A 20,817-nucleotide genomic window follows, 5' to 3' on the forward strand; every position below is an offset into this window, starting at 1 on the left:
CCAGGCCCTGTGCTGGTTCCTGTGGCCATCTTCAAAAAACCAGAGCCCGTGCTGCTGGATAAATGCTAAACTGAGTCTTTGGCTTAGGGTATTAGGCAAGCATGCAGGTAGTGTTATAGGATTGTTTTCGTAACTTCAGGTACCGGCCACCTCATCACTTGATTCCATAAATTGACACATTGTGCTGTGGGCACCAGCTTACGGCCATACCACCCTGAGCACGCCTGACCTCGTCTGATCTCGGAACTTAAGCAGGGCTGGGCTTGGTTAGTACTTGGATGGGAGACTAACTGGGAATACCTGATGCTGTAAGCCTTTCATGTCATTGAACTGCTTTTGATCAAGAGAAGGGGTGTATTAAAAGACCCAAAGCAGATGCCCATTAATGAGGGCACATTAACAACATTGCTTTTGGCTGTTTTCACCAATGTCTTGTTCTGCTGGCTGAGGCCACCTACAACACACCAGGGCCAGTGCTGCTGGCCGAGGCTAACTACACCACACCAGGCCCTGTTCTGGTTCCTGAGGCCATCTTCAAAAATCCAGGGCCCGTGCTGCTGGATAAATGCTAAACTGAGTCTTTGGGTTAGGGTATTAGGCAAGCATGCAGGTAGGGTTATAGGATTGTGTTCGTAACTTCAGGTACTGGCCACCTCATCACTTGATTCCATAAATTGACACATTGTGCTGTGGGCAGCAGCTTACGGCCATACCACCCTGAGCACGCCTGACCTCGTCTGATCTCGGAAGCTAACCAGGGCTGGGCTTGGTTAGTACTTGGATGGGAGACTGCCTGGGAATACCTGGTGCTGTAAGCCTTTCATTTTCATGTCATTGAACTGCTTTTGATCCAGAGAAGGGGTGTATTAAAAGACCGAAAGCAGCTGCCCATTAATGAGGGCACATTAAAAACATTGCTTTTGGCTGTTTTCACCAATGTCTTGTTCTGCTGGCTGAGGCCACCTATTAAACACCAGGGCCAGTGCTGCTGGCCGAGGCTAACTACACCACACCAGGCCCTGTGCTGGTTCCTGAGGCCATCTTCAAAAATCCAGGGCCTGTGCTGCTGGATAAATGCTAAACTGAGTCTTTGGGTTAGGGTATTAGGCAAGCATGCAGGTAGGGTTATAGGATTGTGTTCGTAACTTCAGGTACTGGCCACCTCATCACTTGATTCCATTAATTGACACATTGTGCTATGGGCAGCAGCTTACGGCCATACCACCCTGAGCACGCCTGACCTCGTCTGATCTCGGAAGCTAAGCAGGGCTGGGCTTGGTTAGTACTTGGATGGGAGACTGCCTGGGAATACCTGGTGCTGTAAGCCTTTCATTTTCATGTCATTGAACTGCTTTTGATCCAGAGAAGGGGTGTATTAAAAGACCCAAAGCAGATGCCCATTAATGAGGGCACATTAACAACATTGCTTTTGGCTGTTTTCACCAATGTCTTGTTCTGCTGGCTGAGGCCACCTACAACACACCAGGGCCAGTGCTGCTGGCCGAGGCTAACTACACCACACCAGGCCCTGTGCTGGTTCCTGAGGCCATCTTCAAAAATCCAGGGCCTGTGCTGCTGGATAAATGCTAAACTGAGTCTTTGGCTTAGGGTATTAGGCAAGCATGCAGGTAGGGTTATAGGATTGTGTTTGTAACTTCAGGTACTGGCCACCTCATCACTTGATTCCATAAATTGACACATTGTGCTGTGGGCAGCAGCTTACGGCCATACCACCCTGAGCGCACCTGACCTCGTCTGATCTCGGAAGCTAAGCAGGGCTGGGCTTGGTTAGTACTTGGATGGGAGACTGCCTGGGAATACCTGGTGCTGTAAGCCTTTCATTTTCATGTCATTGAACTACTTTTGATCCAGAGAAGGGGTTTATTAAAAGACCCACAGAAGCTGCCCATTAATGAGGGCACATTAACGACATTGCTTTTGGCTGTTTTCACCAATGTCTTGTTCTGCTGGCTGAGGCCACCTACAACACACCAGGGCCAGTGCTGCTGGCCGAGGCTAACTACACCACACCAGGCCCTGTGCTGGTTCCTGTGGCCATCTTCAAAAAACCAGAGCCCGTGCTGCTGGATAAATGCTAAACTGAGTCTTTGGCTTAGGGTATTAGGCAAGCATGCAGGTAGTGTTATAGGATTGTTTTCGTAACTTCAGGTACTGGCCACCTCATCACTTGATTCCATAAATTGACACATTGTGCTGTGGGAAGCAGCTTACGGCCATACCACCCTGAGCACGCCTGACCTCGTCTGATCTCGGAACTTAAGCAGGGCTGGGCTTGGTTCGTACTTGGATGGGAGACTAACTGGGAATACCTGATGCTGTAAGCCTTTCGTTTTCATGTCATTGAACTGCTTTTGATCAAGAGAAGGGGTGTATTAAAAGACCCAAAGCAGATGCCCATTAATGAGGGCACATTAACAACATTGCTTTTGGCTGTTTTCACCAATGTCTTGTTCTGCTGGCTGAGGCCACCTACAACACACCAGGGCCAGTGCTGCTGGCCGAGGCTAACTACACCACACCAGGCCCTGTTCTGGTTCCTGAGGCCATCTTGAAAAATCCAGGGCCCGTGCTGCTGGATAAATGCTAAACTGAGTCTTTGGGTTAGGGTATTAGGCAAGCATGCAGGTAGGGTTATAGGATTGTGTTCGTAACTTCAGGTACTGGCCACCTCATCACTTGATTCCATAAATTGACACATTGTGCTGTGGGCAGCAGCTTACGGCCATACCACCCTGAGCACGCCTGACCTCGTCTGATCTCGGAAGCTAACCAGGGCTGGGCTTGGTTAGTACTTGGATGGGAGACTGCCTGGGAATACCTGGTGCTGTAAGCCTTTCATTTTCATGTCATTGAACTGCTTTTGATCCAGAGAAGGGGTGTATTAAAAGACCCAAAGCACCTGCCCATTAATGAGGGCACATTAACAACATTGCTTTTGGCTGTTTTCACCAATGTCTTGTTCTGCTGGCTGAGGCCACCTATTAAACACCAGGGCCAGTGCTGCTGGCCGAGGCTAACTACACCACACCAGGCCCTGTGCTGGTTCCTGAGGCCATCTTCAAAAATCCAGGGCCTGTGCTGCTGGATAAATGCTAAACTGAGTCTTTGGCTTAGGGTATTAGGCAAGCATGCAGGTAGGGTTATAGGATTGTGTTCGTAACTTCAGGTACTGGCCACCTCATCACTTGATTCCATTAATTGACACATTGTGCTATGGGCAGCAGCTTACGGCCATACCACCCTGAGCACGCCTGACCTCGTCTGATCTCGGAAGCTAAGCAGGGCTGGGCTTGGTTAGTACTTGGATGGGAGACTAACTGGGAATACCTGGTGCTGTAAGCCTTTCATTTTCATGTAATTGAACTGCTTTTGATCCAGAGAAGGGGTGTATTAAAAGACCCAAAGCAGATGCCCATTAATGAGGGCACATTAACAACATTGCTTTTGGCTGTTTTCACCAATGTCTTGTTCTGCTTGCTGAGGCCACCTACAACACACCAGGGCCAGTGCTGCTGGCCGAGGCTAACTACACCACACCAGGCCCTGTGCTGGTTCCTGAGGCCATCTTCAAAAATCCAGGGCCTGTGCTGCTGGATAAATGCTAAACTGAGTCTTTGGCTTAGGGTATTAGGCAAGCATGCAGGTAGGGTTATAGGATTGTGTTCGTAACTTCAGGTACTGGCCACCTCATCACTTGATTCCATAAATTGACACATTGTGCTGTGGGCAGCAGTTTACGGCCATACCACCCTGAGCACGCCTGACCTCGTCTGATCTCGGAAGCTAAGCAGGGCTGGGCTTGGTTAGTACTTGGATGGGAGACTGCCTGGGAATACCTGGTGCTGTAAGCCTTTCATTTTCATGTCATTGAACTGCTTTTGATCCAGAGAAGGGGTGTATTAAAAGACCCAAAGCAGATGCCCATTAATGAGGGCACATTAACAACATTGCTTTTGGCTGTTTTCACCAATGTCTTGTTCTGCTGGCTGAGGCCACCTATTAAACACCAGGGCCAGTGCTGCTGGCCGAGGCTAACTACACCACACCAGGCCCTGTGCTGGTTCCTGAGGCCATCTTCAAAAATCCAGGGCCTGTGCTGCTGGATAAATGCTAAACTGAGTCTTTGGGTTAGGGTATTAGGCAAGCATGCAGGTAGGGTTATAGGATTGTGTTCGTAACTTCAGGTACTGGCCACCTCATCACTTGATTCCATTAATTGACACATTGTGCTATGGGCAGCAGCTTACGGCCATACCACCCTGAGCACGCCTGACCTCGTCTGATCTCGGAAGCTAAGCAGGGCTGGGCTTGGTTAGTACTTGGATGGGAGACTGCCTGGGAATACCTGGTGCTGTAAGCCTTTCATTTTCATGTCATTGAACTGCTTTTGATCCAGAGAAGGGGTGTATTAAAAGACCCAAAGCAGATGCCCATTAATGAGGGCACATTAACAACATTGCTTTTGGCTGTTTTCACCAATGTCTTGTTCTGCTGGCTGAGGCCACCTACAACACACCAGGGCCAGTGCTGCTGGCCGAGGCTAACTACACCACACCAGGCCCTGTGCTGGTTCCTGAGGCCATCTTCAAAAATCCAGGGCCTGTGCTGCTGGATAAATGCTAAACTGAGTCTTTGGCTTAGGGTATTAGGCAAGCATGCAGGTAGGGTTATAGGATTGTGTTTGTAACTTCAGGTACTGGCCACCTCATCACTTGATTCCATAAATTGACACATTGTGCTGTGGGCAGCAGCTTACGGCCATACCACCCTGAGCACACCTGACCTCGTCTGATCTCGGAAGCTAAGCAGGGCTGGGCTTGGTTAGTACTTGGATGGGAGACTGCCTGGGAATACCTGGTGCTGTAAGCCTTTCATTTTCATGTCATTGAACTACTTTTGATCCAGAGAAGGGGTTTATTAAAAGACCCACAGAAGCTGCCCATTAATGAGGGCACATTAACGACATTGCTTTTGGCTGTTTTCACCAATGTCTTGTTCTGCTGGCTGAGGCCACCTACAACACACCAGGGCCAGTGCTGCTGGCCGAGGCTAACTACACCACACCAGGCCCTGTGCTGGTTCCTGTGGCCATCTTCAAAAAACCAGAGCCCGTGCTGCTGGATAAATGCTAAACTGAGTCTTTGGCTTAGGGTATTAGGCAAGCATGCAGGTAGTGTTATAGGATTGTTTTCGTAACTTCAGGTACTGGCCACCTCATCACTTGATTCCATAAATTGACACATTGTGCTGTGGGAAGCAGCTTACGGCCATACCACCCTGAGCACGCCTGACCTCGTCTGATCTCGGAACTTAAGCAGGGCTGGGCTTGGTTCGTACTTGGATGGGAGACTAACTGGGAATACCTGATGCTGTAAGCCTTTCTTTTTCATGTCATTGAACTGCTTTTGATCAAGAGAAGGGGTGTATTAAAAGACCCAAAGCAGATGCCCATTAATGAGGGCACATTAACAACATTGCTTTTGGCTGTTTTCACCAATGTCTTGTTCTGCTGGCTGAGGCCACCTACAACACACCAGGGCCAGTGCTGCTGGCCGAGGCTAACTACACCACACCAGGCCCTGTTCTGGTTCCTGAGGCCATCTTGAAAAATCCAGGGCCCGTGCTGCTGGATAAATGCTAAACTGAGTCTTTGGGTTAGGGTATTAGGCAAGCATGCAGGTAGGGTTATAGGATTGTGTTCGTAACTTCAGGTACTGGCCACCTCATCACTTGATTCCATAAATTGACACATTGTGCTGTGGGCAGCAGCTTACGGCCATACCACCCTGAGCACGCCTGACCTCGTCTGATCTCGGAAGCTAACCAGGGCTGGGCTTGGTTAGTACTTGGATGGGAGACTGCCTGGGAATACCTGGTGCTGTAAGCCTTTCATTTTCATGTCATTGAACTGCTTTTGATCCAGAGAAGGGGTGTATTAAAAGACCGAAAGCAGCTGCCCATTAATGAGGGCACATTAACAACATTGCTTTTGGCTGTTTTCACCAATGTCTTGTTCTGCTGGCTGAGGCCACCTATTAAACACCAGGGCCAGTGCTGCTGGCCGAGGCTAACTACACCACACCAGGCCCTGTGCTGGTTCCTGAGGCCATCTTCAAAAATCCAGGGCCTGTGCTGCTGGATAAATGCTAAACTGAGTCTTTGGCTTAGGGTATTAGGCAAGCATGCAGGTAGGGTTATAGGATTGTGTTCGTAACTTCAGGTACTGGCCACCTCATCACTTGATTCCATTAATTGACACATTGTGCTATGGGCAGCAGCTTACGGCCATACCACCCTGAGCACGCCTGACCTCGTCTGATCTCGGAAGCTAAGCAGGGCTGGGCTTGGTTAGTACTTGGATGGGAGACTAACTGGGAATACCTGGTGCTGTAAGCCTTTCATTTTCATGTCATTGAACTGCTTTTGATCCAGAGAAGGGGTGTATTAAAAGACCCAAAGCAGATGCCCATTAATGAGGGCACATTAACAACATTGCTTTTGGCTGTTTTCACCAATGTCTTGTTCTGCTTGCTGAGGCCACCTACAACACACCAGGGCCAGTGCTGCTGGCCGAGGCTAACTACACCACACCAGGCCCTGTGCTGGTTCCTGAGGCCATCTTCAAAAATCCAGGGCCTGTGCTGCTGGATAAATGCTAAACTGAGTCTTTGGCTTAGGGTATTAGGCAAGCATGCAGGTAGGGTTATAGGATTGTGTTCGTAACTTCAGGTACTGGCCACCTCATCACTTGATTCCATAAATTGACACATTGTGCTGTGGGCAGCATCTTACGGCCATACCACCCTGAGCACCCCTGACCTCGTCTGATCTCGGAAGCTAAGCAGGGCAGGTCTTGGTTAATACTTGGATGGGAGACTGCCTGGGAATACCTGGTGCTGTAAGCCTTTCATTTTCATGTCATTGAACTGCTTTTGATCCAGAGAAGGGGTGTATTAAAAGACCCAAAGCAGCTGCCCATTAATGAGGGCACATTAACGACATTGCTTTTGGCTGTTTTCACCAATGTCTTGTTCTGCTGGCTGAGGCCACCTACAACAAACCAGGGCCAGTGCTTCTGGCCGAGGCTAACTACACCACACCAGGCCCTGTGCTGGTTCCTGAGGCCATCTTCAAATTCCAGGTCCTGTGCTGCTGGATAAATGCTAAACTGAGTCTTTGGCTTAGGGTATTAGGCAAGCATGCAGGTAGGGTTATAGGATTGTGTTCGTAACTTCAGGTACTGGCCACCTCATCACTTGATTCCATAAATTGACACATTGTGCTGTGGGCAGCAGCTTACGGCCATACCACCCTGAGCACGCCTGACCTCGTCTGATCTCGGAAGCTAACCAGGGCTGGGCTTGATTAGTACATGGATGGGAGACTGCCTGGGAATACCTGGTGCTGTAAGCCTTTCATTTTCATGTCATTGAACTGCTTTTGATCCAGAGAAGGGGTGTATTAAAAGACCCAAAGCAGATGCCCATTAATGAGGGCACATTAACAACATTGCTTTTGGCTGTTTTCACCAATGTCTTGTTCTGCTGGTTGAGGCCACCTACAACACACCAGGGCCAGTGCTGCTGGCCGAGGCTAACTACACCACACCAGGCCCTGTGCTGGTTCCTGAGGCCATCTTCAAATTCCAGGTCCTGTGCTGCTAGATAAATGCTAAACTGAGTCTTTGGGTTACGGTATTAGGCAAGCATGCAGGTAGGGTTATAGGATTGTGTTCGTAACTTCAGGTACTGGCCACCTCATCACTTGATTCCATAAATTGACACATTGTGCTGTGGGCAGCAGCTTACGGCCATACCACCCTGAGCGCGCCTGACCTCGTCTGATCTCGGAAGCTAAGCAGGGCTGGGCTTGGTTAGTACTTGGATGGGAGACTGCCTGGGAATACCTGGTGCTGTAAGCCTTTCATTTTCATGTCATTGAACTGCTTTTGATCCAGAGAAGGGGTGTATTAAAAGACGCAAAGCAGCTGCCCATTAATGAGGGCACATTAACAACATTGCTTTTGGCTGTTTTCACCAATGTCTTGTTCTCCTGGCTGAGGCCACATACAACACACCAGGGCCAGTACTGCTGGCCGAGGCTAACTACACCACACCAGGCCCTGTGCTGGTTCCTGAGGCCATCTTCAAAAATCCAGGGCCTGTGCTGTTGGATAAATGCTAAACTGAGTCTTTGGCTTAGGGTATTAGGCAAGCATGCAAGTAGGGTTATAGGATTGTGTTCGTAACTTCAGGTACTGGCCACCTCATCACTTGATTCCATAAATTGACACATTGTGCTGTGGGCAGCAGCTTACGGCCATACCACCCTGTACACGCCTGACCTCGTCTGATCTCGGAAGCTAAGCAGGGCTGGGCTTGGTTAGTACTTGGATGGGAGACTGCCTGGGAATAGCTGGTGCTGTAAGCCTTTCATTTTCATGTCATTGAACTGCTTTTGATCCAGAGAAGGGGTGTATTAAAAGACCCAAAGCAGCTGCCCATTAATGAGGGCACATTAACGACATGGCTTTTGGCTGTTTTCACCAATGTCTTGTTCTGCTGGCTGAGGCCACCTACAACACACCAGGGCCAGTGCTGCTGGCCGAGGCTAACTACACCACACCAGGCCCTGTTCTGGTTCCTGAGGCCATCTTCAAAAATCCAGGGCCTGTGCTGCTGGATAAATGCTAAACTGAGTCTTTGGCTTAGGGTATTAGGCAAGCATGCAGGTAGGGTTATAGGATTGTGTTCGTAACTTCAGGTACTGGCCACCTCATCACTTGATTCCATAAATTGACACATTGTGCTGTGGGCAGCAGCTTACGGCCATACCACCCTGAGCACGCCTGACCTCGTCTCATCTCGGAACCTAAGCAGGGCTGGGCTTGGTTAGTACTTGGATGGGAGACTGCCTGGGAATACCTGGTGCTGTAAGCCTTTCATATCATTGAACTGCTTTTGATCCAGAGAAGGGGTGTATTAAAAGACCCAAAGCAGCTGCCCATTAATGAGGGCACATTAACGACATTGCTTTTGGCTGTTTTCACCAATGTCTTGTTCTGCTGGCTGAGGCCACCTACAACACACCAGGGCCAGTGCTGCTGGCCGAGGCTAACTACACCACACCAGGCCCTGTGCTGGTTCCTGAGGCCATCTTCAAAAATCCAGGGCCTGTGCTGCTGGATAAATTCTAAACTGAGTCTTTGGGTTAGCGTATTAGGCAAGCATGCAGGTAGGGTTATAGGATTGTGTTCGTAACTTCAGGTACTGGCCACCTCATCACTTGATTCCATAAATTGACACATTGTGCTGTGGGCAGCAGCTTACGGCCATACCACCCTGAGCACGCCTGACCTCGTCTGATCTCGGAAGCTAAGCAGGGCTGGGCTTGGTTAGTACTTGGATGGGAGACTGCCTGGGAATACCTGGTGCTGTAAGCCTTTCATTTTCATGTCATTGAACTGCTTTTGATCCAGAGAAGGGGTGTATTTAAAGACCCAAAGCAGATGCCCATTAATGAGGGCACATTAACAACATTGCTTTTGGCTGTTTTCACCAATGTCTTGTTCTGCTGGCTGAGGCCACCTACAAAATAGCAGGGCCAGTGCTGCTGGCCGAGGCTAACTACACCACACCAGGCCCTGTGCTGGTTCCTGAGGCCATCTTCAAAAATCCAGGGCCTGTGCTGCTGGATAAATGCTAAACTGAGTCTTTGGGTTAGGGTATTAGGCAAGCATGTAGGTAGGGTTATAGGATTGTGTTCGTAACTTCAGGTACTGGCCACCTCATCACTTGATTCCATAAATTGACACATTGTGCTGTGGGCAGCAGCTTATGGCCATACCACCCCGAGCACGCCTGACCTCGTCTGATCTCAGAAGCTAAGCAGGGCTGGGCTTGGTTAGTACTTGGATGGGAGACTAACTGGGAATACCTGGTGCTGTAAGCCTTTCATTTTCATGTCATTGAACTGCTTTTGATCCAGAGAAGGGGTGTATTAAAAGACCCAAAGCAGCTGCCCATTAATGAGGGCACATTAACAACATTGCTTTTGGCTGTTTTCACCAATGTTTTGTTCTGCTGGCTGAGGCCACCTACAACACACCAGGGCCAGTGCTGCTGGCCGAGGCTAACTAAACCACACCAGGCCCTGTGCTGGTTCCTGAGGCCATCTTCAAAAATCCAGGGCCTGTGCTGCTGGATGAATGCTAAACTGAGTCTTTGGCTTAGGGTATTAGGCAAGCATTCAGGTAGGGTTATAGGATTGTGTTCGTAACTTCAGGTACTGGCCACCTCATCACTTGATTCCATAAATTGACACATTGTGCTGGGGGCAGCAGTTTACGGCCATACCACCCTGAGCACGCCTGACCTCGTCTGATCTCGGAAGCTAAGCAGGGCTGGGCTTGATTAGTACATGGATGGGAGACTGCCTGGGAATACCTGGTGCTGTAAGCCTTTCATTTTCATGTCATTGAACTGCTTTTGATCCAGAGAAGGGGTGTATTAAAAGACCCAAAGCAGATGCCCATTAATGAGGGCACATTAACAACATTGCTTTTGGCTGTTTTCACCAATGTCTTGTTCTGCTGGTTGAGGCCACCTACAACACACCAGGGCCAGTGCTGCTGGCCGAGGCTAACTACACCACACCAGGCCCTGTGCTGGTTCCTGAGGCCATCTTCAAATTCCAGGTCCTGTGCTGCTAGATAAATGCTAAACTGAGTCTTTGGCTTAGGGTATTAGGCAAGCATGCAGGTAGGGTTATAGGATTGTGTTCGTAACTTCAGGTACTGGCCACCTCATCACTTTATTCCATAAATTGACACATTGTGCTGTGGGCAGCAGCTTACGGCCATACCACCCTGAGCACGCCTGACCTCGTCTGATTTCGGAAGCTAAGCAGGGCTGGGCTTGGTTAGTACTTGGATGGGAGACTGCCTGGGAATACCTGGTGCTGTAAGCCTTTCATTTGCATGTCACTGAACTGCTTTTGATCCAGAGAAGGGGTGTATTAAAAGACCCAAAGCAGCTGCCCATTAATGAGGGCACATTAACGACATTGCTTTTGGCTGTTTTCACCAATGTCTTGTTCTGCTGGCTGAGGCCACCTACAACACACCAGGGCCAGTGCTGCTGTCCGAGGCTAACTACACCACACCAGGCCCTGTGCTGGTTCCTGAGGCCATCTTCAAAAATCCAGGGCCTGTGCTGCTGGATAAATGCTAAACTGAGTCTTTGGGTTAGGGTATTAGGCAAGCATGCAGGTAGGGTTATAGGATTGTGTTCGTAACTTCAGGTACTGGCCACCTCATCACTTGATTCCATAAATTGACACATTGTGCTGTGGGCAGCAGCTTACGGCCATACCACCCTGAGCACGCCTGACCTCGTCTGATCTCGCAAGTTAAGCAGGGCTGGGCTTGGTTAGTACTTGGATGGGAGACTGCCTGGGAATACCTGGTACTGTAAGCCTTTCATTTTCATGTCATTGAACTGCTTTTGATCCAGAGAAGGGGTGTATTAAAAGACCCAATGCAGCTGCCCATTAATGAGGGCACATTAACGACATTGCTTTTGGCTGTTTTCACCAATGTCTTGTTCTGCTGGCTGAGGCCACCTACAACACACCAGGGCCAGTGCTGCTGGCCGAGGCTAACTACACCACACCATGCCCTGTGCTGGTTCCTGAGGCCATCTTCAAAAATCCAGGGCCTGTGCTGCTGGATTAATGCTAAACTGAGTCTTTGGCTTAGGGTATTAGGCAAGCATGCAGGTAGGGTTATAGGATTGTGTTCGTAACTTCAGGTACTGGCCACCTCATCACTTGATTCCATAAATTGACACATTGTGCTGTGGGCAGCAGCTTACGGCCATACCACCCTGAGCACGCCTGACCTCGTCTGATCTCGGAAGCTAAGCAGGGCTGGGCTTGGTTAGTACTTGGATGGGAGACTGCCTGGGAATACCTGGTGCTGTAAGCCTTTCATTTTCATGTCATTGAACTGCTTTTGATCCAGAGAAGGGGTGTATTAAAAGACCCAAAGCAGCTGCCCATTAATGAGGGCACATTAACGACATTGCTTTTGGCTGTTTTCACCAATGTCTTGTTCTGATGGCTGAGGCCACCTACAACACACCAGGGCCAGTGCTGCTGGCCGAGGCTAACTACACCACACCAGGCCCTGTGCTGGTTCCTGAGGCCATCTTCAAAAATCCAGGGCCTGTGCTGCTGGATGAATGCTAAACTGAGTCTTTGGTTTAGGGTATTAGGCAAGCATGCAGGTAGGGTTATAGGATTGTGTTCGTAACTTCAGGTACTGGCCACCTCATCACTTGATTCCATAAATTGACACATTGTGCTGTGGGCAGCAGCTTACGGCCATACCACCCTGAGCACGCCTGACCTCGTCTGATCTCGGAAGCTAAGCAGGGCTGGGCTTGGTTAGTACTTGGATGGGAGACTGCCTGGGAATACCTGGTGCTGTAAGCCTTTCATTTTCATGTCATTGAACTGCTTTTGATCCAGAGAAGGGGTGTATTAAAAGACCCAAAGCAGCTGCCCACTAATGAGGGCACATTAACGACATTGCTTTTGGCTGTTTTCACCAATGTCTTGTTCTGCTGGCTGAGGCCACCTACAACACACCAGGACCAGTGCTGCTGGCTGAGGCTAACTACACCACACCATGCCCTGTGCTGGTTCCTGAGGCCATCTTCAAAAATCCAGGACCTGTGCTGCTGGAAAAATGCTAAACTGAGTCTTTGGCTTAGGGTATTAGGCAAGCATGCAGGTAGGGTTATAGGATTGTGTTCGTAACTTCAGGTACTGGCCACCTCATCACTTGATTCCATAAATTGACACATTGTGCTGTGGGCAGCAGCTTACGGCCATACCACCCTGAGCACGCCTGACCTCGTCTGATCTCGGAAGCTAAGCAGGGCTGGGCTTGGTTAGTACTTGGATGGGAGACTGCCTGGGAATACCTGGTGCTGTAAGCCTTTCATTTTCATATCATTGAACTGCTTTTGATCCAGAGAAGAGGCGTATTGAAAGACCCAAAGCAGCTGCCCATTAATGAGGGCACATTAACGACATTGCTTTTGGCTGTTTTCACCAATGTCTTGTTCTGCTGGCTGAGGCCACCTACAACACACCAGGGCCAGTGCTGCTGGCCGAGGCTAACTACACCACACCAGGCCCTGTGCTGGTTCCTGAGGCCATCTTCAAAAATCCAGGGCCTGTGCTGCTGGATAAATGCTAAACTGAGTTTTTGGGTTATTGTATTAGGCAAGCATGCAGGTAGGGTTATAGGATTGTGTTCGTAACTTCAGGTACTGGCCACCTCATCACTTGATTCCATAAATTGACACATTGTGCTGTGGGCAGCAGCTTATGGCCATACCACCCTCAGCACGCCTGACCTCGTCTGATCTCGAAAGCTAAGCAGGGGTGGGCTTGGTTAGTACTTGGATGGGAGACTGCCTGGGAATACCTGGGTCTGTAAGCCTTTCATTTTCATGTCATTGAACTGCTTTTGATCCAGAGAAGGGGTGTATTACAGTTTTTTCTGATTGCTTAAGCACATTTTTTATAAACAATTGGCTATTTTTGCAAAATTCTACACACAAATAAGAAAACCTGTCACCCAATTATCAAAACATTGTAGTTCTCTTGCAAAAGCGAACACAGCTAGATTAACTCTTCACACCTTCGTAAAAATGGTGTTTTCGTATCAAACAGTACACACAAGCCATCATCTACTAAGCACACAATGCGCCAACTGCACACTCATGGTATGAATACAAAACACATCTGGCTTTTGCTTTCTCTGTGCACAAGCTAGGCCATGTCAGTTTGAGCTCATACTTTTGTCATAGGTCTGTAAACATGGAGGGATCCAAACTTCAAGTACTGGTGTTTATTTACACACATCAAAACAAACACAAGTGTTTATTTCCAAGTATAGGATTATTTGCAGTCGCCATGTTGATTATATGCGTTTCTTGGTCTGCAGTGAACATGCGTCCTCTGCCCCCAGCATCTGGTCATCTAGCAATTCTTTAAAGTAACAATTTCAGTATTTTTACATCTATGGTATTGTTGTGTTTCTCATTAGCATATGGCAGTGCTACAAATCTTAGTGCAAAGTGACTGTACTAACCGATTCTCATTTCAAAATGTCCTTATGATGCTTGCTACAGTGTAGCGGCTCGAGTTAGGCTGAACCCGTCGGCCAGCTTCCCTCAGGGTCATTCCACGGTTGATTACATGGTCCACTATTGTAGCTCTGATGTATTCAGCAATTCTATTTCTTACTCTTCTAACCCTTCCTCTCCCCCCTCCTCGTCCTCTCCCCCCTCCTCGTCCTCCTCTTGCTCCTCCTTGTCCTTGTCGTCCTCTTCATCCTACTTCTTCACCTCCACGTCCTCTTCCTCGGCCTCCTCTACTTCTCACTCTTCCTGCTCCCTCCATTGTACTCCACACACAGAGCTTACCTGTATTATAGTGCTTGGGCTGATTGCAAAGTGAACTAATTATCTAAAAAAGTTTTTACATGTGACAGTGTGCCAGACAGTTGGCAAAATAGTGTAAATAATAGCCATAAATGTGTATAGTTTTGCTAGGAGTGTGTTGATCATTTGGAAATTGAGTGTAAAGCAGTGAGTTGTGTTTACAGTTCTGCAAAAAGAGTGCTGTGCAGTGGATTGTAGCTACAGGTTTGCAAAGTGTGTGTTACAAAATGGCAAACTGAGTGCAAAGCAGTGTTTGTGGTTTTAGTTTTGCAAACTCAGTGAGTGGTTTTGCTATAAGTATTAATAGTTTTAGAAATTGTGCTATAAGAATCACAGTTAGTGTTTAAGCATTCAGAAAAAACTGTAAAAGACCCAAAGCAGCTGCCCATTAATGAGCGCACATTAACGACATTGCTTTTGGCTGTTTTCACCAATGTCTTGTTCTGCTGGCTCAGGCCACCTACAACACACCAGGGCCAGTGCTGCTGGCCGAGGCTAACTACACCACACCAGGCCCTGTGCTGGTTCCTGAGGCCATCTTCAAAAATCCAGGGCCTGTGCTGCTGGATAAATGCTAAACTGAGTCTTTGGCTTAGGGTATTAGGCAAGCATGCAGGTAGGGTTATAGGATTGTGTTCGTAACTTCAGGTACTGGCCACCTCATCACTTGATTCCATAAATTGACACATTGTGCTGTGGGCAGCAGCTTACGGCCATACCACCCTGAGCACGCCTGACCTCGTCTGATCTCGGAAGCTAAGCAGGGCTGGGGTTGGTTAGTGCTAGGATGGGAGACTGCCTGGGAATACCTGGTGCTGTAAGCCTTTCATTTTCATGTCATTGAACTGCTTTTGATCCAGAGAAGGGGTGTATTACAGTTTTTTCTGATTGCTTAAGCACATTTTTTGTAACTATTGGCTATTTTTGCAAAACTCTACACACAAATAAGAAAACCTGTCACCCAATTATCAAAACATTGTAGTTCTCTTGCAAAAGCGAACACAGCTAGATTAACTCTTCACACCTTCGTAAAAATGGTGATTTCACACAAGCCATCATCTACTAAGCACACAATGCGCCAACTGCACACTGATGGTATGAATACAAAACACATCTGGCTTTTTCTTTCTCTGTGTACAGATGTCAATTTGAGGTCACACTTTTGTCATAGTGTCATGTAAACATACAAGGATCCAAACTTCAAGTATTGGTCTTTATTCACACTCATCAAAACCAAGACAAAGTCAGAACACAAAATAGGAATTTCACAAAAAAAAGGGAAAAAAAAGACAATCAGCCTACATCATGTCGTCTTTCTTGGTCCGGCCACAAAATTTCGTCCACATCGCATGCGATATCCTCCAGTCCAAGGCACTGGGGAAAATATCTCCTTGAATGCCGTATCCAGGCCTGACATGATGCCTGGTCAATATCTCCACATGCCTCCTCCATTGCCTGTAAAAGGGCTACCTGTTGATGAGGATGACGGTCGTACACTTTCCAGCGCCAGGCAGAGAAGAACTCCTCGATGGGATTTACAGTTTTTTCTGATAGCTTAAGCACATTTTTTGTAACTATTGGCTATTTTTGCAAAACTCTACACACAAATAAGAAAACTCTTCACCCAATCAGCAAAACATTGTAGTTTTCTTGCAAAAGCGAATAACCCTTGCTTAACTCTCCACACCTTTGTAAAAATGGTATTTTCGTATCCAACAGTTAACACAAGCCATCATATTAATAAGCACACAATGCACCAACTAAACACTGATGGTATGAATAAAAAACACATCTGGCTTTTGCTTTCTCTGTGCACAAAGTAGGCTATGTCAGTTTGAGCTCATACTTTTGTCATAGGTCTGTAAACATGGAGGGATCCAAACTTCAAGTACTGGTGTTTATTTACACACATCAAAACAAACACAAGTGTTTATTCCCAAGTCCAAACAAAACAGTAATTTCACTGAGGAAAAAAAAGAAATCAGTCTACATCGTGTCGTCTCTCTGGGTCCGGCCACAAAATTTCGTCAACATCAAATGCAATGTCCTCGAGTCCAAGGCACCGGGGAAAATATCTCCTGGAATGGCGTATCCAGGCCCGACATGATGTCTGGTCAATATCCCCACATGCCTCCTCCATTGCCTGTAAAAGGGCTATGTGTTGATGGGGATGACAGTCATAGACCTTCCAGCGCCAGGTAGAGAAGAACTCTTCAATTGGGTTCAAGAATGGAGAGTATGGGGGGTGGTTGAGTACAGTGAAGAGTGGGTGATCTGTAAACCAGTTGCGGACCGAAGCAGATCTATGGAAACTAACATTGTCCCATATGATGACGTATCTGGTCTGCTCTGGTCTCTGAACATTGGTGAGCATGTCAAAGGTGTCCAGGAATGTAATAATGTGTGCAGTGTTATATGGGCCCAGGGTTGCATGATGGTGAACAACACACATAGTTATGTTACCACCACATTGTCCTGGGACATTGATTATGGCACGGTGTCCAATAATGTTCCTGCCACGTCTCCTTGTCTTTGTGAGGTGGAAACCAGCCTCATCCACAAAAATCTGCTCATGACCCATGGCATCTGCCTCTAGCTCCATCACTCTCTAGACAAGACAAAACAAATTCAGCACAGTAGGCACATGCACGGCACTACAGTATGCACTTCCAAATTCAGTACCAATGATACTATAGCTTACCTGCACATAGTCATATCACAGCTGTTTTACACGTTCACTGTTTCTTTCAAAAGGTACTCTGTAGATTTGTTTCATTCGGATTCTGTTGCAGGCATCCTTATGATGCCTGCTACAGTGTAGCAGCTCAAGTTAGGCTGAACCCGTTGGCCAGCTTCCCTCAGGGTCATTCCATGGTTGATTACATGGTCCACTAATGTAGAGCTGATGTCATCAGTAATTCTATTTCTTACTCTTCTTACCCTTCCTCCTTCCCTTCCTCGTCCTCCTCTTGCTCCTCCTTGTCCTCTTCCTCTAACTTCCTCTAACCCTCTTGCTTCTTCACCTCCACGTCCTCTTCCTCCAACTTCTTCACCTCCACGTCCTCTCCCTCAGCCTCCTCTGATTCTCACTCTTCTCACTCTTACTGCTCCTTCCATTGTACTCCACATAGACAGCTTACCTGTGGCCTGTTTATAGTGCTTAGGCTGATTGCAAAGTGGACTAATTATCTAAAACAGTTTTCACATGTGAAAGTGTGCCAGACAGTTGGCAAAATAGTGTTAATGATAGCCATACATGTGTATAATTTTGCTAGGAGTGTGTTGGAAACTTGGTAATTGAGTGTAAGCAGTGAGTTGTGTTTAAAGTTCTGCAAAAAGAGTGTTGTGCACTGAATTGTGCCTACATACTTGCAAAGTGTGTGTTACAACATTGCAAACTGAGTGCAAAGAAGTGTTTGTGCTTTTAGTTTTGCAAACTCAGTGAGTGGTTTTGCTATAAGTATTAATAGTTTTAGGAATTGTGCTATACAGTTTTTTCTGATTGCTTAAGCACATTTTTTGTAACTATTGGCTATTTTTGCAAAACTCTACACACAAATAAGAAAACCTGTCACCCAATTTCCAAAACATTGTAGTTCTCTTGCAAAAGCGAACACAGCTAGATTAACTCTCCACACCTTCGTAAAAATGGTGTTTTCGTATCAAACAGTACACACAAGCCATCATCTACTAAGCACACAATGCACCAACTGCACACTGATGGTATGAATAAAAAACACATCTGGCTTTTGCTTTCTCTGTGCACAAGGTAGGCTCTGTCAGTTTGAGCTCATACTTTTGTCATAGATCTGTAAACATGGAGGGATCCAAACTTCAAGTACTGGTGTTTATTCCCACACATCAAAACAAACACAAGTGTTTATTTCCCAGTATAGGATTATTTGCAATCGCCATATTGACTATATGGGTTTCTTGGTCTGCAGTGAACATGCTTCCTCTGCCCCAGCATCTGCTCAGCTAGCAATTCTGTAAAGTAACAATTTCAGTATTTTTACATCTATGGTATTGTTGTGTTTCTCATTAGCATACGGCAGTGCTACAAGTCTTAGTGCAAAGTGACTGTGCTAACTGATTCTCATTTCAAAATGTCCTTATGATGCTTGCTACAGAGTAGTGGCTCGAGTTAGGCTGAACCCGTCGGCCAGCTTCCCTCAGGGTCACTCCATGGTTGATTACATGGTCCACTATTGTAGCTCTGATGTCATCAGCAATTCTATGTCTTACTCTTCTTACCCTTCCTCTCCCCCCTCCTCATCCTCCTCTCCCCCCTCCTCGTCCTCCTCTTGCTCCTCCTTGTCCTTGTCGTCCTCTTCATCCTACAACTTCACCTCCACGTCCTCTTGCTCCTCCTCTACTTCTCACTCTTCCTGCTCCCTCCGTTGTACTCCACACACAGAGCTTACCTGTATTATAGTGCTTAGGCTGATTGCAAAGTGAACTAATTATCTAAAAAAGTTTTCACATGTGACAGTGTGCCAGACAGTTGGCAAAATAGTGTAAATAATGGCCATAAACGTGTATAGTTTTGCTAGGAGTGTGTTGATGATTTGGGAATTGAGTGTAAAGCAGTGAGTTGTGTTTACAGTTCTGCAAAAATAGTGCTGTGCAGTGGATTGTAGCTACAGGTTTTAGAAATTGTGCTATAAGAATCACAGTTAGGGTTAAAGCCATCAGAAAAAACTGTAACAGGATGAAACCTGAGGGAGGGGCAGCCATCTGCTACAAGTGGTTGAGGTTGTTAAGGTTCTGGGACTGGTCTCACTCAAGATGACAGACCATAGGACATTACTGCAGGATTTACTGATCTGTTGTGTTTTATGGCTTTCATGGATCTCAGATCTTACCCAGCACTGTCCGTCATCATGTCCAAAACACCAAATGAGGGAATATTTTATAGAAGAGTGGTTGTTCATCCCTTCGTGCCACTTTTGGAGTCACTGTCGAGGTTTGGCAGTGTGGCAGGGAGGTGTGTGTTGTGGCTCAGCTGCAGAGGGAGAGGTGACGTGGATGGTTGAAGGGGTAGCACCAGGAGAAGCTGGAGAGGTGTCGGGACCAAAAAGGAGCAATATTGTGAGCAGCTGGCACGCTGCTGGAGCAATGCCTGGGAAATTTATATTGTACATTGAAAAGTAATAAACATGAAACCCAGAGCACGGTGTGTGAGAGTCTGTGTCATGTGTGTGTCTTGCATTTACACAGCAGAAAGATTGTGAAGTTAACATAACAAGCAGAGCTTTGACAGATTTCAGAATTATAATTCACTATTTTGGTTTCCTTTCTTAACCCACCACTCTTCCTTTTTCTCACTTCCTCTCATCACCTTCTTCATCTTTGGCATCTTGCGTTCTGTCTTCGCCGCCCATCGTTTAACCGAAATGTTCACAGGATTGGTCCCCACTTTTAAATGAGCTAGCAGTTCTGAATGGAAATATCAGTTTGCTCTTTACTTCTTAGCATACGCCTGTTTCACTGAGCTCTTTAAGCTGGCCGTGTGAGAGGAATTTGTTAATTGAGTTAAGCACTGGCTTTTGCTTTCTTTCTGGGTGTTGTCATGTTCATGTTGTATGCAGTTTAAAAAATAAAAACTGTGCAGAAGAAATCATATGAAGCAGGGGTGGGAAACTCCAGGCCTCGAGAGCCGGTGTCCTGCAGGTTTTAGATGTGTCCTTGATCCAACACAGGTGTTTAAAATGGCTAAATTAGCTCCTCAACATGTCTTGAAGGCTGTATCCCAATTCAGGGTCTGCAGCCTTAAAGGGTGCATTTTAAGGCCGATTACGTCACAGCGGCACGCCGAAGGCTGTCCCAATTCAAAGGCTGATCGAAATGCGGCCCTCAGATGCGTCCGTTTGTGCGGGTGTCCGCTCTCCAGGCTCCGAAAGCCTTGCCAGCCCTTGTGATCGGGTGGCACCGCCCACCAGGCGTGTGAAAGAAAGAAGAAAAAACCCAGACCGGGCCGCCTGGCCACCCTTTGTGTGGGTGTCCGCTCCCCAGGCTCCGAAAGCCTTGCCAGCCCTTGTGATCGGGTGGCACCGCCCACCAGGCGTCTGAAACAAAGAAGAAAAAACCCGGACCGGGCCGCCTGGCCACCCTTTGTGCGGGTGTCCGCTCCCCAGGCTCCGAAAGCCTTGCCAGCCCTTGTGATCGGGTGGCACCGCCCACCAGGCGTGTGAAAGAAAGAAGAAAAAACCCGGACCGGGCCGCCTGGCCACCCTTTGTGCGGGTGTCCGCTCCCCAGGCTCCAAAAGCCTTGCCA

The 20,817-nt window shown here is 47.6% G+C and overlaps 9 non-coding genes and 19 pseudogenes across 9 annotated transcripts; all 28 read left to right on the forward strand.

Annotated features, from left to right (window-relative positions):
- The first annotated feature begins 196 nt into the window (after positions 1 to 196).
- LOC148105691 (5S ribosomal RNA) lies at positions 197 to 315 on the forward strand (annotated as a pseudogene).
- Positions 316 to 699: 384 nt separating this feature from the next.
- Positions 700 to 818, forward strand: LOC148105692 (5S ribosomal RNA; annotated as a pseudogene).
- Positions 819 to 1,208: 390 nt separating this feature from the next.
- On the forward strand, positions 1,209 to 1,327 carry LOC148105693 (5S ribosomal RNA). The gene has a single exon (XR_015718901.1). It is a non-coding gene; the product is annotated as a 5S ribosomal RNA (ribosomal RNA).
- A 390-nt stretch (positions 1,328 to 1,717) lies between these two features.
- On the forward strand, positions 1,718 to 1,836 carry LOC148105694 (5S ribosomal RNA). Its single transcript, XR_015718797.1, has one exon. It is a non-coding gene; the product is annotated as a 5S ribosomal RNA (ribosomal RNA).
- A 390-nt stretch (positions 1,837 to 2,226) lies between these two features.
- LOC148105695 (5S ribosomal RNA) lies at positions 2,227 to 2,345 on the forward strand (annotated as a pseudogene).
- Positions 2,346 to 2,735: 390 nt separating this feature from the next.
- LOC148105696 (5S ribosomal RNA) lies at positions 2,736 to 2,854 on the forward strand (annotated as a pseudogene).
- A 390-nt stretch (positions 2,855 to 3,244) lies between these two features.
- LOC148105697 (5S ribosomal RNA) lies at positions 3,245 to 3,363 on the forward strand (annotated as a pseudogene).
- A 390-nt stretch (positions 3,364 to 3,753) lies between these two features.
- On the forward strand, positions 3,754 to 3,872 carry LOC148105698 (5S ribosomal RNA; annotated as a pseudogene).
- A 390-nt stretch (positions 3,873 to 4,262) lies between these two features.
- LOC148105699 (5S ribosomal RNA) lies at positions 4,263 to 4,381 on the forward strand. Its single transcript, XR_015718902.1, has one exon. It is a non-coding gene; the product is annotated as a 5S ribosomal RNA (ribosomal RNA).
- A 390-nt stretch (positions 4,382 to 4,771) lies between these two features.
- On the forward strand, positions 4,772 to 4,890 carry LOC148105700 (5S ribosomal RNA). Its single transcript, XR_015718885.1, has one exon. It is a non-coding gene; the product is annotated as a 5S ribosomal RNA (ribosomal RNA).
- A 390-nt stretch (positions 4,891 to 5,280) lies between these two features.
- On the forward strand, positions 5,281 to 5,399 carry LOC148105701 (5S ribosomal RNA; annotated as a pseudogene).
- Positions 5,400 to 5,789: 390 nt separating this feature from the next.
- LOC148105702 (5S ribosomal RNA) lies at positions 5,790 to 5,908 on the forward strand (annotated as a pseudogene).
- A 390-nt stretch (positions 5,909 to 6,298) lies between these two features.
- Positions 6,299 to 6,417, forward strand: LOC148105703 (5S ribosomal RNA; annotated as a pseudogene).
- Positions 6,418 to 6,807: 390 nt separating this feature from the next.
- Positions 6,808 to 6,926, forward strand: LOC148105704 (5S ribosomal RNA; annotated as a pseudogene).
- A 389-nt stretch (positions 6,927 to 7,315) lies between these two features.
- On the forward strand, positions 7,316 to 7,434 carry LOC148105705 (5S ribosomal RNA; annotated as a pseudogene).
- Positions 7,435 to 7,823: 389 nt separating this feature from the next.
- Positions 7,824 to 7,942, forward strand: LOC148105706 (5S ribosomal RNA). Its single transcript, XR_015718671.1, has one exon. It is a non-coding gene; the product is annotated as a 5S ribosomal RNA (ribosomal RNA).
- Positions 7,943 to 8,332: 390 nt separating this feature from the next.
- On the forward strand, positions 8,333 to 8,451 carry LOC148105707 (5S ribosomal RNA; annotated as a pseudogene).
- Positions 8,452 to 8,841: 390 nt separating this feature from the next.
- Positions 8,842 to 8,960, forward strand: LOC148105708 (5S ribosomal RNA; annotated as a pseudogene).
- Positions 8,961 to 9,344: 384 nt separating this feature from the next.
- On the forward strand, positions 9,345 to 9,463 carry LOC148105709 (5S ribosomal RNA). The gene has a single exon (XR_015718903.1). It is a non-coding gene; the product is annotated as a 5S ribosomal RNA (ribosomal RNA).
- A 390-nt stretch (positions 9,464 to 9,853) lies between these two features.
- On the forward strand, positions 9,854 to 9,972 carry LOC148105710 (5S ribosomal RNA; annotated as a pseudogene).
- Positions 9,973 to 10,362: 390 nt separating this feature from the next.
- LOC148105711 (5S ribosomal RNA) lies at positions 10,363 to 10,481 on the forward strand (annotated as a pseudogene).
- A 389-nt stretch (positions 10,482 to 10,870) lies between these two features.
- Positions 10,871 to 10,989, forward strand: LOC148105712 (5S ribosomal RNA; annotated as a pseudogene).
- A 390-nt stretch (positions 10,990 to 11,379) lies between these two features.
- On the forward strand, positions 11,380 to 11,498 carry LOC148105713 (5S ribosomal RNA; annotated as a pseudogene).
- Positions 11,499 to 11,888: 390 nt separating this feature from the next.
- LOC148105714 (5S ribosomal RNA) lies at positions 11,889 to 12,007 on the forward strand. Its single transcript, XR_015718904.1, has one exon. It is a non-coding gene; the product is annotated as a 5S ribosomal RNA (ribosomal RNA).
- A 390-nt stretch (positions 12,008 to 12,397) lies between these two features.
- On the forward strand, positions 12,398 to 12,516 carry LOC148105715 (5S ribosomal RNA). The gene has a single exon (XR_015718905.1). It is a non-coding gene; the product is annotated as a 5S ribosomal RNA (ribosomal RNA).
- Positions 12,517 to 12,906: 390 nt separating this feature from the next.
- Positions 12,907 to 13,025, forward strand: LOC148105716 (5S ribosomal RNA). The gene has a single exon (XR_015718906.1). It is a non-coding gene; the product is annotated as a 5S ribosomal RNA (ribosomal RNA).
- Positions 13,026 to 13,415: 390 nt separating this feature from the next.
- LOC148105717 (5S ribosomal RNA) lies at positions 13,416 to 13,534 on the forward strand (annotated as a pseudogene).
- A 1,711-nt stretch (positions 13,535 to 15,245) lies between these two features.
- LOC148105718 (5S ribosomal RNA) lies at positions 15,246 to 15,364 on the forward strand (annotated as a pseudogene).
- Positions 15,365 to 20,817: the final 5,453 nt, after the last annotated feature.

The sequence above is a fragment of the Neolamprologus brichardi genome, chromosome 3, assembly GCF_056152115.1.
Source record: "Neolamprologus brichardi isolate AB-2024 chromosome 3, ASM5615211v1, whole genome shotgun sequence".
Classification (NCBI taxonomy): domain Eukaryota; kingdom Metazoa; phylum Chordata; class Actinopteri; order Cichliformes; family Cichlidae; genus Neolamprologus; species Neolamprologus brichardi.